A 12,468-nucleotide genomic window follows, 5' to 3' on the forward strand; every position below is an offset into this window, starting at 1 on the left:
CCTTTTCAGCTTCTGCTCCCACTATAAACTGACTAATTCTATTTCTGTGTTTCCAATTAAAATTTCTAAGAGAGAGAATCTGATTGGCTCAATTAATTACGATTATGCCTAATTGAACAGACTTCATGGTGCTGACCAGCCATGGCCCCATAGGCCAAATATAGCATGAAGTTGTGGGTTAGATATTTTCCCTTAAATAAGACTTTCATATCCATATCTCTGCCATAGGATTTATTGTAATATTTACAATGTGTTGCTTACTTGCTTGGACTCTTACTAGACTAGTGTTTTACAAACTACTATGCACTCCTAGGAGAAAAATATTTTGAACATACACTCTGAAATGTAGTATATTTATTTGGACATAATGAATACACAGTACTGTGCTAATACCATATCACCTTATAGGACACACTAACACAATAGAATTTAAAATTATTGAAATACAAAAAAATTGAAAAAAACAGAAAATTGAAATATAAAACTAAGCTATACTTATTTCCCTCAAATCTAAAATCATCTTTTCTAGAATAAATTCAATTCACTTTGGATACCACAGTGCTGGATGAAAAGCCAATCAGGCTGACTGATGTTAATAATAGTAGTGGTACTAGTATTAAAAATAAGAGTAGTAATAATAGTAGCACTAGTAATAAAGGAAATAGTAGGAGTTACAGTACTAGTAGTAGTAATAGTAATAACAGGTGTAGTAGTGACAGTAGTCACAGCAAACATTGATTGAGTGCTTATTATTACAGGCACCATGTTACGTATTAACATATCATTTCTATTTTAACTTTCATAATGCTTTCCTGATACAGATATTAAATATATGTCCATTTTACGAGTAGAGAAACTAAGGCTTAAAGGGACTATATGGGTTGCTCCAAGTCACACTAATAGTAAAGGGCTTGCCAGATTCCAGACCTGATCTAGCTTTGTTCTCAGCCAGATGTCTTAACCGTCCCCTTACTCTCTGTTACACATTGGTGCTTTGGAGCTTTTACCATTTACTGGGTAGGAAAAAAAAATCTCAAACCCTATTTAATGGTAGGGAAGGGTTTATAATAGTCATCAGGGCTTGGATATTAGTTATTACTTCAAAGACTGAACTGGGCTGAGTTGTGGAAAATCCACAACTGGACTGGACAGGGAAAGCAGGGACTAGTATTTCTAGTGATTATTTCTTTTTTTTTTTTTTTTTTGTTTGAAGCCATATTTTAAATGTAAACCACCTGGGTCTAACAGCAGGTGTGTCATTGTTATGGAGATGGCTACATAGGTTTACTGAGGTTGAACATTTGAATCAGGATAATAGCTGATAAAAATATCATCTGTCTACAATACACATATAATCTCTAATCCTCAAAACAATCCTAAAAATAGACATTATTACCTGTATTTTATAAAACAGAACCAGAGACTCAGGGAAGTTAAATTACATAAAACCATGCAACTAATCGAAACATCCAACTAGTGATTATTTCTTAATCAGTCCTTAGCTTTTCACATATTTGACCCTTTTCTCCCTTGAAAATAAGACTATCATTCTAATTTATTTGATCATTATTTCATGGACACAAAATAAATTTCATTCTTTTACTAAAGTAATAATAATTAATGTTGTTCTATTAAGTTATAGCTATTTCAATCAATACTGCTATTACTATTACTTTCCTTGTATTATACATATGGCAGTAACTATCTACTTGTCCATACCTGGAAAAACATGCTCTTTAAAATTCAACTGTGTAGTTGCAAATGCTCATTTAAATTCCTCTTGGTTTGGTTAAACATCACTTCCTCCGAAATACCTTTTCTGACCATTTTTCATCTGTCAATTATGTTACTTGTTCCTTACTACAGCCTCTCCTAGCTCCTAATACTCACTTAAGTGTAACATCCATTACACCAAAGTTACTCATTTCTTTGGTCTAAACGCTAAAGATAGAGATTGGTTTGTATTGTTCCTAGGATCTGGCATTGTGCTTGGCTCAAGTAGATATTCACTAGATTCCATATTGTCTAGTGAAGGAGGAAAGTGAGAACATGTCACATAAGTTAGAAGAGATTAAAAAAGAAAAAAAGAGCACAATTATAAAGTTTTTCCAGGCACAAAATCACAAGGATCTGAGCTAAATTATTGGCACTAAAAGAAGGAAAAAAGAGTGACATCAAATGCTCATGCTATATATCAGTTGACTTGGTGATCAGATATGTATAACAAGTTAGAAAAAGATGGAGTGTATCAAAAATTATGTTTACAGATTATATTTTGGGCAACTGGAATGTCAATATGAAAAAGAGGAAAGTTTAAAAGACCCCCTTTTGAAAGTGGAATGGGTTCATTTTCAGATATGTTCTCATTGAGACAAGGGGTCAAATTTTAGTGAATCAAGAGACTGTAAATTCAGATTTCAATCACTGGAACTACAAAATAATCAAATCAAAATAATTTATACAGTGCTCAAACATTTTTTTAATATAAAAGATGTCTAAATTAAACATCAACCACTTGTTTTCTGCTAGTTTGAAACTGACCCATCTCTCAATAAAGATTACCTGGCATGTTGGGAGTTCTTTGAGAAAAATGTCTGAACATGGAAGTGCAAAGTAAAGTGTAAAGTTGAAACTTTGGGGACCCATGAACAGGGTACCATTGACATCTGTGCTTGGGACCAGTTAGGATATAATTGCAACAACCATCAGAGGTTTATTTGAAAAGTGGGTCTAGTTTCAAGAGCTGCAAAGAAGTAAAGGTAAAAAAAAAAAAAAAAAAAAACAGATTCGACTAGGGAAGTGACCATATTCTCCAAGTGTCTCTCCAAAAATGATGTGTTTGAAAGGTGCAAGATGGAGCTAGATATTTGGAAGGTAGAAGGTCTCCCTTTGAACTGAGAACACTCACGTAGTTCTGGATAAACTAGGAAAAAAGTAAAGACCCCTAGAGATTCAGGTTAGAATCTGACATATGGGTATTCAAGACAGGATTAATATGAAAAATAAACGAAATATGATGGTATTTCCACCCAAGTAGGTGAAAAAGAAAAATGGGTAACTTCTGTATGGTGAAGAAAGAAGTTTAGCATGATAGTGAGCAGCGTTTTTACTTAAATGTAAATCAACAAAAATAAATAAATATATAATGGCAGCAATTATTTTCCATTTAATATAAAAAATCTGTATTGAATGCACTGTAAAAATATATATATTTGTATGGCTTTAGTTGCCTACTTTATAGACAAAGGAAGATCAATAAGAAAATTGGTAGCACTCTTTAGCCATTTAAATTTTACTTTCTGGGTATATTTATGAAATAATAGCACAAAAGTAGTTCTTTGTAGCATTATACAATTGTGAGGGATGAAAAGATTACAGTTCCCAGAGAGATTTCATTTTTATTGCAAATATTTAATGATCTCCTACCATGTGCCAGGCATAGTGAAATTGCCGTTCATTGTCTGGTGAACAAAGCAGAGGTGATTCTTCATTTGTTGGAGCTTCAATCTAGTTAAAGTGATTAGAAGTTTTCACATGTATTCTCTCATTCCATCCTCCAATCAGCTGCATGAGGTAAGAAAGTATCATACGTGATTTATTTTCCAATAAACTTAGGCAGAGTAGTGAAAGTCATATGGCTATTTACCAAGAAAGACAGGGTTGGAATTAGTTATTAAACTGAATGTGATATTTACTGAAGGTTTATTGTATGTTGCTAACATTACAAAGAGCAAGAAAATAACCTCATTTTCTCCAGTTCTGGGTTCTTGCACCCTTTCTGTTAAGGCTATTCTAGCAAGTTTTTGATGAAAATTACTGTGGGAACCCTGGTCAGAAATTTCTGTCCCCACTAGAAGTCATACCCTCTGCTAATTTCCAGCCTTCGTTCTGAGACAAGGCCCTGCATTCTGGAGCCCATACTTCCAGTGCTAGCATTGCAAAACAGGGGTTTTTTTCCTCATCGTGGGAGTTGGAGAAGCCATCAACTAGAGAAGAAGACAAGATAGTGCATGAAATGAGCAAAAGGTACAAAAGAGACCTGCTATGTTGTGAGAGAATGTATCTGTTGAATAAAGCAGAAGGAAATGTTGGGAACATATATTTTAAGAAATAAACGCTTGTGAAAATCTCTACCTCCAAAACCAATGCCAGGTCAAGTCCTTAACCTCAAGTACATTCTTTGGAGACAAGTAGATATTTATTGATTGGAAAGTAAACACCAAATTAATTATTGCACTATTATCTTTCCAGTGAATAGCTATTTTTAAATCAAGGTTTTTTCACTTGGGAAATTATAGGAAAAAGTCACTGAACAGTCAAAGGATTATTTCTCTCGACTAACCAATGATGCAGTAAGGTTCATTATTAACTTTTACAGCACATGCAGCAACACCTGACATACAGAAGTCAATAAATATTTGTTCAGCAAATGAATAGAGCTGACCTTGGCACGCACAGACCTAATAGCTAGTCCTAACATGTGGGGAAATTCATTTGAAAGGATAAACTTGGTGCCCAAGAAGTAATAGAAAATACTAAGTTAATCCTTTCAATTGGATTTTCCACACACAATCAGCATTTGTTTTCTAATTTTAGTGAAATATTTTAATTATGGGTATCTTTTTTATATCATGTGATCAATACTTATGGGTTCAACTGAATTGAAATTTAAATATAATATGGTATCAGCTATTGCATATACAGGAATTTAACAAACTTTATGTATTTTCTCTGGCTTTTGGAAATAGATGTTTATGTAGAAATGCCTTCTTCAGCATTCAGTTATTTTCCATTTTTAGAGGAAGATGTGTAAAGGAAGGAGATAGGTATTGATCCACAACACCAGTTTTGGGGGCTAGTCCATACATTCCCACCTAGTTGTAACAGGGCAGGAAAGGTTTTTTTCCAAAGCCAAGAAAATGGACTATGGCTGTGCTTACACGTGCTAATAGTAACAGTTGAATTTAATACAGGGAAACATAGTCAACTTCTCTTCACAACCATATAATCTATGTAGACAAGTCAGACAGTTTACGAGAAAGACTTGTTTTCCAAAAGCTTTTCTTGAAACAGTGCAGATACAGCCAAAATTTCTTGGGTGTCAGGCTGCCAGTTCTCTGGTTTTATGATGAGATTCTTGTCAATAAGATGGAAAGGCAGTCTCTCAGTGGCATGGTTGTCAAATATGAGCCGACATTCAACTCCAGTGGCTTTAAGAAAGAAACTTTATTTTTCTTCCCTATTGAGATTATCAGAGAAGAAATGATTCACAACTGTACGGATTATCACATTCACAACACTTTAAACTAAATGGCAGCCAATGCAGCCAATTTGGGAATAAGGATAAAAGATTGGAGGGCGCTATTTTTTTTTTATAGTTTACCTTTAATCTGAAATATTTAAGAATCATTTTCAAAGGTTTTCATTAAAAAAAGGTATTTAATGGGAATGTAATATATAAGATGGAAATGAAGATATCATAAATGTATTACAGGAATAACATTTTTATCTATACTTTTTATATGAATTTTTTGTTAGGTAGACCAAAATTGTATTGGTCATAGGTATTATTATATATACAATTATTATATATGTAATAAAATTACACATACATATGTATATGTGTATGTATATGACCTTACAGAAATATATGTGTGTATATACATAGAGATATAGATATAGATCTATCTCAATATATCCCTGCATAAATAAGTCTAATTCCTTGGGCATAAAAACTTTTCAGTTGTAAACTTTTACATGAGTTGCTTTTCCTATGTAATCTTACCTTCTGAAGAGTTTATTTTGTTGCTTCAGGGCTAGGGATTAATAAAAGATGCTGGTTGCCTTTACAAATAGGAAGCATAGGAGGAGATCAGAAGACAAGAGAGGAGTGAGGTCAGGGGCTGAGATTCCCTGGTTCTCTCCCTATTGGAAGATCATGGTTTCTGGATCCCTCAGCCAAAATCCAAAGCCCTTGCAGGTGGCCTTCTAATGTCTCTGGTGACCACACCCCCACCTTGTCTCTTCATGCTTAAATAGTGCTGTGCCTAACCCCAGAAGCCCCATTATCCTTTACTGGTTTCCCTAAATTCAACCTACAGCTTTGTAAATAAAACTTTATGAAACTCTCCTTAAATTCCCCAGGCTGAGTGTGCCATCTTTTCCTGCAGGACCCTACCTGATACACAAGGACAGTATTAGCCCTTCTCTGGTGTGAGAAAGCTGGACTATTGAATGTGTGCTTTCCCACAATGGGAAGGTATGCATGAACCAATTTAACAAATACAGAATAAAGGGTAAAGGGAGCTTTTCAATGAATAGATTTAGCTTCTCTCAGTTCAACAGACATTACTGATGTTCCCTGAATGAAAGAAGAGACACAATTATTGAATGAGGTAAATGGTGTGAGCTATTATAAGTTACATATGAATTAAAATATCTTCTGTCAAAAGAAAACCTGAAAACACAGTTCCAATTATTTCTGAGCAGTTAAAAAAATCTGTGGATCTTAAGTATGAGTGTTGAACATTAAGAATGAACCAACCCTTGCCCTGGTGCAGAGGTGTTTAATAAGTCCAAGTTCTTCAATGCTGATGGGTGGTCAGTGAAGGTGACAGTTTCCAATTTTGGTGTTTGGAGGAGAATAGCATTGAGATAGGTTTAGGGCAATGAGTTAAGGGATTTCTGAGATCCAAATCTTGTTTAAAAGTTCTTGATTACAGGCTGGCAGTACCATATGGCTTGCCTCTGGGTAGGGCTTCCTGAGAATGATAATGTCTCTCAAGATACTATAAGTCAGAATTTAAAAAATTTAATTCTCCTAGCTATTTCAGGAATCACAAGTATTCTCAGAAAATGTGCTTAAGCTGACACTTAAAGTATAAAATTTAGATGAAATAGGTTTGGAGGTGAGAGTTGGAGAAAGGAATGTGTTTCAACTAGAGGAAAGATTATGCTCAGAGGCTAAGAGATAAGAGGCTTAGGGTAAAGAAATAGAGAATTGTTTAGTGTGGTTTAAGTTTAGAATGCTTCAGGGGAATGCACATTAAAATGTTGTTAGAGAGATAAACAAGACTAAAGTTATGACTAGAAGAAAATATAAATTTTATCCTGAAAACAATAAGAAGTGGGAGTAATATAATCAGCATTTTAGAAAGATCAATATATCCAGTTTAGAGAATAAAGTGGAAGCAGACAGAGTGAAAGCAGACAGAAGAGCTAGGAAGCGCTTGTGATAATACTACTGAGAGAAGATGCAATGGTATTTGAGATTTTTATAACTGAACCAAGCAAATATGAGAAGCTATAAGAAATTATGAAATTCCACTAAAGCTTTCCACTCTGCTTCTCCTTATAGATTCCCAACATACAAAATACTGACTTAGAAGATGTATTTAGGAATTGTGGTCTACTACTTAGCAGATGTATTTAGGAATTGTGATCTACTAGGCAAAAAGCTTTTCTTCTAAAATAATGCCCTATTATCTTATTTAAAACAATAAACCTTTAATTAACAAATATTCAGTTTGGAATGTCACAGTTAACTTTCTATCCACCTTTTCTGGCAGCATTCTGTGAATAAGGGAAGATTATTCTGGTATCTGGGGAAAACTATTTTTCACTTTTCAAGAACAAAGTTAGTACATGTTTCATTTGTATGTAAGTTCTTTAGGTGAACTGTGTAGGCAGGCAGCTCACCAAACAACGTAAGGGAAATTTGCCTAGTTTGATCTTAACTAAATATATTAGAGATTGGGTGGGGTTGAGGTAGGGGAGCACTGGACTCTTTCAAGCTTCAGTAGATCAGAACAAACTTATAAACATGTGAAAGTATTATTTAAGACTTGGGCTACCTTCCAAACCCTTGATTACTCTAACTCATTACTCTAAAAGATAATGAGGGCATCAGAGTTCCAAATTTCACATAAAACCACTTTAAAATAATTTATATTCTGATACATTATTGAGTACAGAATTCAATTCCAAATCTAGATATACTTTCTTTAAGGCTCTTTGGAAAGCCTATACTCTGGAATGCCCATTTAAATGCTGACGTGTCCCAGGACCTATTGAATCAGAATATCTAGCTGAGTTTTATACATTTTATATGGCCTCAGGGAAGTCTGATGACAATACAATTTGAGAACCACCACCTAGTGTAACAGTGTAAGTACTAGATAAAATTCCACTAATTTGACCAATTAACTAGTATCAAAGATTTGAAACAGTATAACAGTACTTATTTTTATAGGAATTAGAAATTAAATAATTCTAATAGTTTTTTAAGAAAGTATTATTCCTCCACTAAGAGCATCAGTACAACTTAGTAATAACTGGTCAATTACACCTAAATTTTATGCATTGCTCTCCTGTACCTTTCAAATACCTGAAGCATTGCATGAAGAGTTAGTTCTCTTTACCGGGACATTTTCCCAGATAACCACCAGTGAAATATTTACTAAAGGGGCTGCCACCTTGTTCCAAGGATAATCCATACGGCACATACCACTTGGGATGTAGTCTTCCTTGACAGGTATGAGGTGACTCCATTTTAACATCTGCCTTCTTGGATGACTCCAGGTATCAACTGTGTCCATTCAGGTCCACCAGCAAACAGTAAGATATTAGAAGTGCAAAAGATTTACTAGGAAAAAAAATGCCTTTGACCAATTAGAGAGGATGGGAAAGAGAGATGGGGAAAGCATGGCCTCAGAGCAAATGGTATGGCAGATCCCAAAGATATAGCAGCTGGAGGTTGTTAACAACATTTGTTAAACCTGTGTCTGTCTGGAAGAGAGAACTCAGTTCCCACACCATCTTAGGAGGACGTCTTAACCTACTATATATATATATATATATATATACACACATACTATATATATATATATATATATATATATGAAGGAATACAAAATGGGGCTTTGGACCAGCCTGGATTAGATTAGTATCCTCTACAATGTCCTGCAAAACTCTGTCAGACCCTTTCTTTCTCTCCAGCTTATCTTCCTACTCTCTTCCCTTTGCTCTCAGTGCTCCAGCTTCACCATTAAGTTTTGACTTCTTTGAATGTTCTCTAATGTCAAAATATCTCTTCCATATTTGTGATAGATTGAATAACCGCCATCCAAAAGATATCAAGTCTTCATCTCTGGAACTTGTAAATGTTGCCTTATTCGGAAACAGAGTCTTTGCAGCTGAGATTAAGTTAAATATCTTGACAGGAGGCAATTATTTTGTATTTTACAGGTGGCTCTAAATGTCACCACAAACTCTATAAATGATGCAAAGAGAAATAACACTAAAAGGAGAAAGCAATATGAAGATAGAGGCAGAGATTGGAGTGACATGGCCATAAACCCAGGAATCCCAGGGCAGCCAACAGAAGCTGGAAGAAGCAAAAACTGATTCAGGCTTTGAGCTTCCAGAGGGTGCACAGCTCAAATGGGTTTCAGACTTTTTAGCCTTCAGAACTGTGAGAGAATAAACTCCTGTTTTTTTTTTTAACTCACTAAGTTTGTGGTAATGTGTTACAGCAGCCTCAGGAAACTAATACAATATTCCACCATGGACGTCTGTGGTGGGAGAGAGGGAGGCAGGTAACTAGGACAAAAATTTGCCACATTTGGCCTGATGGAAAAAGTACTGCACATTCTGTAGATCCTGAAATGTAAGCTGGATAAAGCCTGGATGGGACTTTGAGATGTGTCTCTTGGAAAGGAGTTTGGTATGTTTAGTGTGTGGAAAAAGGCAACAAAGGGAGATTTGGTGAGCGGAAAAGTGAACTGTGGCAGAGACAGTATTCATAGAATATTTCCTGTCCTATATATTCCAGCTACCCTTGAAGTAAAGTTGGGTCCCTGTGATAGTTCTGACAATAGACAATGAAAGGAAGTGATGTGTGTAATTCCTAGCCAGCAATGAGAAGTCATAATCCATCATCCATTCTTCTCTTCCCTTGAGTCAGAGACTGAAAGTCTCCTGTTGAACAAACGCTTATGATAAAAATGATCCTCTTAGTCTGCTTGTCCTGCTCTGACACATTACTGTAGACTGAGGGGCTTATAAGGAACAGAGATTTATTTCTCACAGTTCTGAAGGCTGGGGAGTCTAAGATCAAGGCACTGGAAGATTTAGTGTCTGGTGAGGGCCTGTTTCCTTATAGATGGCTGTAACCTCACATGACAGAAGGGACAAGGTAGATCTGTAGTGGGTCTTTTATAAGTGCATTAAACTATTCATGAGTGCTCCATCTTTTTGACCTAAGCACCTTCCAAAGGCCCCACCTCCTAATATCATCACCTTAAAGGTTGGGATTTCAGCATATGAAGTTAGGGGAACACAAATTATCCATAGCAATGCTTTACCTGTAAAATGGAGATGGGCTACCTGACCATTCTTAGAATTTGAATGAGTAAGAAAGAAACCTTTATTTTGTTAATCCACTGAGCTTTCGGATTTTGCTTGTGACTACAGCATAACCAGACTATAAAAAGAACTTAATATCTTTACTGGGAAGATGAGTTACATAAATACCTATTACAAAAGATAAAATAAGTGCCAAGAGAGATGTGAATATTATACTGCCGAAGTTTGGAGAAAATAAATATAATTTACCTATTTATTAATTTTTATTCTTACATATGGAATCAAAGCGACATTTAAACAAAACTTGTCGGAGGACCAGAATTTCTACAGGTGAAGATGTTAAAAAAGAAAACATTTCTAGTGAATAGTACGATGTGAGTATAGATGTCAGAGCTTGTGGCATGTGGGAAGAATGTAAACAAAAATAAAACAGCAACAATAACAACAACACAACAACAATAACAACTAGCATTTATTGAGTACTTTCATTGGCTCATGTACTATTCTAAGTGCATTACTGGTATTAACTTGTCTAAATTTCATAATGGCCTAAAGGGGTAAGTACTTTATTACCCCAATTTTGCAGAAAATAAAACTGAAACTGAGAAATTAAATAATTTGCCCAAGTTTGAATAGCTTGGGCAAATTCAAACTTGAATAGCTGACACCATTGCAATAGTCCAAAATAGTCCAACAATAATTAAACTAAAATGCTGAGCATGAGAATATGAGAAGAAATACATTCAAGAAGTTTGGGATTGAAAAGATTAATTCGACATGATAATATTTTTGAAAGGAGTAATTAGACCAGATAGATCTCAACTTTAGCTTAGATAGATCTGGTGATGTCATTAACATAATTAGGGTAATTAGAAGGATTTATCATAATGTAGGAAAAGTTCAAGTTCAAAAATGTTGAGTTTGAAAAGCTGGAAAACCTGTAGTTGGAAATAGCATAGTTTTCTGACATTATTTCTTCAAAGAATTTTTCTGCCCAAACTTCATTCTCCTCTCCCTCTACTCTAATTACATGTGTATTGGACCTTTTGGTACTTTCCCACAGGTCTCTGAGACTCTGTTCATTTTTTATTAAATCATCTCTCTATTGTTCAGATTGGATAATATATATTATTCTATGTTCAAGTTCACTGTCTCTTTCCTCTGTCATCTCTCTATTCTACTATTGAGCCCATCCAGGGAATTTTCAAATATACAAAAGTAAAATATAATTAATTGCCAAAACATAATTCATTTAACCTCCTTAAAGTTTTAACATTTAAACAAGAAATGTTATTTAAAAAGTTCAGACAGAAGAAAATGATAACAGAGGTCACTCTGGATCTATACAAAGTAATGAAGAACACTGGAAATGGTTTATATAGGTAAATGAAAAACACTTTTTCATATTATTTAAAACTTAAATGACTTAATAACAATGTATAACGCTGAGGAAAAGTTACAATATGAGTAAAAGTAAAAGTTATGAAAATAATAGTAAAATGACTGGAGGGGAGAAATGGAAGTATACTATTTTAGATTGGAATATGATGCAGGAAGTGATATTATTTGAAGGTAGATTGTGAGTAAATTTTCATTCTACAAACTCCAAAGCAGCCACTAAAACAACACAACAAATAGTTATAGTTAATAATCCATCAGTGCAGATAAAATGAATCTAAAAAAACACTCAATCAAAAATAGAGCTAAAGGGAGAAAGGATGAAAAGAACAGATGCAACCACAGAACAAAATATCATAATCATGTATTTAAGTTTATCCATATCATTATTCATATCAACTATAAGTGGTCTAAACACTCTAATTGAAAGGCAGAGATTGTCATTTTGGATAAAGAAGTAAGACCTAACTATAGGCTGATTCTAAGAAACTCACTTTAAGTATAAAGATAGAGTGCTTAAAAAATAAATGGATAGAAAAAGATAAACCATGGTATATAGCATACTATGGCTAAATTAAGAAGACAAAGAAGATACCAGAACAATGCTAGCAACAAAAAGTATATTACTTCATGATAAGAAGCATGAGTTTGTCAAGAGTACATAGCAATCCTAAACCTTTAAGCACCCAATATGCGCTTCACATT

Source organism: Balaenoptera physalus, assembly GCF_965194825.1.
Source record: "Balaenoptera physalus genome assembly, chromosome: 17".
NCBI classification, from domain to species: domain Eukaryota; kingdom Metazoa; phylum Chordata; class Mammalia; order Artiodactyla; family Balaenopteridae; genus Balaenoptera; species Balaenoptera physalus.